The 2500-nt window shown below is 51.9% G+C and overlaps 2 non-coding genes across 3 annotated transcripts in view; both read left to right on the top strand.

Moving 5' to 3' along the window:
- The first annotated feature begins 315 nt into the window (after positions 1–315).
- On the top strand, positions 316–2109 carry MP_IFM68171_r50. Its single transcript, XR_011605995.1, has one exon. It is a non-coding gene; the product is annotated as an 18S ribosomal RNA (ribosomal RNA).
- Positions 2110–2275: 166 nt separating this feature from the next.
- MP_IFM68171_r51 overlaps positions 2276–2500 on the top strand; it is a 3641-nt gene continuing 3416 nt past the window's right edge. Inside the window, exon 1 of one of the 2 annotated variants that reach the window (XR_011605996.1) lies at positions 2276–2500. This exon is cut by the window's right edge and continues 3416 nt beyond it. This is a non-coding gene — a ribosomal RNA (28S ribosomal RNA). The other variant, XR_011605997.1, reaches the window with a different exon arrangement.

Raw genomic sequence — 2500 nt, forward strand, 5'->3', positions numbered from 1 at the left:
GGCGGTTCGCCAGACCTCTACAAAGCCACCGGGGGTACCTACCGGTTGGGGATGCCGCACGGCTGAACCTCCCGGTCGGGCCTCCTCTTGGGGCGCCTAGGCGGTGTCTTCGGGGGCGCTCTCGCTCCCCCGCTCTCGCCTGCCAACAGCGCTCTGGGGAATTCAGGAGGGGAAAGCAGATGTGTCCCGCGGCGAGACCGGCGAACGCCGGACGAGCAGCGCGGCCACGCGGGCCCCGTGCCCGCCGACCCAGTAACTTGAGAACTCTTCCGCTCTGAAACACGGGCGGTTGGCCTTAACCGGCACACGATAGTTACCTGGTTGATTCTGCCAGTAGTCATATGCTTGTCTCAAAGATTAAGCCATGCATGTCTAAGTATAAGCAATTATACCGCGAAACTGCGAATGGCTCATTAAATCAGTTATCGTTTATTTGATAGTACCTTACTACATGGATAACCGTGGTAATTCTAGAGCTAATACATGCTGAAAATCCCGACTTCGGAAGGGATGTATTTATTAGATTAAAAACCAATGCCCTTCGGGGCTCTCTGGTGATTCATAATAACTTCTCGAATCGCACGGCCTTGCGCCGGCGATGGTTCATTCAAATTTCTGCCCTATCAACTTTCGACGGCTGGGTCTTGGCCAGCCATGGTGACAACGGGTAACGGAGGGTTAGGGCTCGACCCCGGAGAAGGAGCCTGAGAAACGGCTACTACATCCAAGGAAGGCAGCAGGCGCGCAAATTACCCAATCCCGACACGGGGAGGTAGTGACAATAAATACTGATACAGGGCTCTTTCGGGTCTTGTAATTGGAATGAGTACAATTTAAATCCCTTAACGAGGAACAATTGGAGGGCAAGTCTGGTGCCAGCAGCCGCGGTAATTCCAGCTCCAATAGCGTATATTAAAGTTGTTGAGGTTAAAAAGCTCGTAGTTGAACCTTGGGCCTAGCCGGCCGGTCCGCCTCACCGCGTGCACTGGCTCGGCTGGGCCTTTCCTTCTGGAGAACCGCATGCCCTTCACTGGGTGTGCCGGGGAACCAGGACTTTTACTCTGAACAAATTAGATCGCTTAAAGAAGGCCTATGCTCGAATACATTAGCATGGAATAATAGAATAGGACGTGTGGTTCTATTTTGTTGGTTTCTAGGACCGCCGTAATGATTAATAGGGACAGTCGGGGGCATCAGTATTCAATTGTCAGAGGTGAAATTCTTGGATTTATTGAAGACTAACTACTGCGAAAGCATTTGCCAAGGATGTTTTCATTAATCAGGAACGAAAGTTAGGGGATCGAAGACGATCAGATACCGTCGTAGTCTTAACCATAAACTATGCCGATTAGGGATCGGACGGTGTTATTTTTTGACCCGTTCGGCACCTTACGATAAATCAAAATGTTTGGGCTCCTGGGGGAGTATGGTCGCAAGGCTGAAACTTAAAGAAATTGACGGAAGGGCACCACCAGGGGTGGAGCCTGCGGCTTAATTTGACTCAACACGGGGAAACTCACCAGGTCCAGACACGATGAGGATTGACAGATTGAGAGCTCTTTCTTGATTTCGTGGGTGGTGGTGCATGGCCGTTCTTAGTTGGTGGAGTGATTTGTCTGCTTAATTGCGATAACGAACGAGACCTTAACCTGCTAAATAGCCCGTATTGCTTTGGCAGTACGCCGGCTTCTTAGAGGGACTATCGGCTCAAGCCGATGGAAGTTTGAGGCAATAACAGGTCTGTGATGCCCTTAGATGTTCTGGGCCGCACGCGCGCTACACTGACAGAGCCAGCGAGTACTCCCTTGGCCGGAAGGCCCGGGTAATCTTGTTAAACTCTGTCGTGCTGGGGATAGAGCATTGCAATTATTGCTCTTCAACGAGGAATCCCTAGTAAGCGCAAGTCATCAGCTTGCGTTGATTACGTCCCTGCCCTTTGTACACACCGCCCGTCGCTACTACCGATTGAATGGCTCAGTGAGGCTTTCGGACTGGCCCAGAGAGGTCGGCAACGACCACTCAGGGCCGGAAAGTTATCCAAACTCGGTCATTTAGAGGAAGTAAAAGTCGTAACAAGGTCTCCGTTGGTGAACCAGCGGAGGGATCATTACAGAGTTGCAAAACTCCCAAACCATTGTGAACCTACCCAAAACCGTTGCTTCGGCGGGTGGCTCCCGGGTCTCTCGGGTTGCCCCTCGGCCCCCCACGGGGCGCCCGCCGGAGGTACATAAACCCTGTACTTTGTATGGCCTCTCTGAGTCTCTGTACTGAATAAGTCAAAACTTTCAACAACGGATCTCTTGGTTCTGGCATCGATGAAGAACGCAGCGAAATGCGATAAGTAATGTGAATTGCAGAATTCAGTGAATCATCGAATCTTTGAACGCACATTGCGCCCGCCAGCATTCTGGCGGGCATGCCTGTTCGAGCGTCATTTCAACCATCGAGCCCTCGGGCTTGTGTTGGGGACCTGCGGCTGCCCGCAGGCCCTGAAAACCAG

Source organism: Madurella fahalii (genome assembly GCF_045866475.1).
Source record: "Madurella fahalii IFM 68171 DNA, scaffold_4, whole genome shotgun sequence".
NCBI classification, from domain to species: domain Eukaryota; kingdom Fungi; phylum Ascomycota; class Sordariomycetes; order Sordariales; genus Madurella; species Madurella fahalii.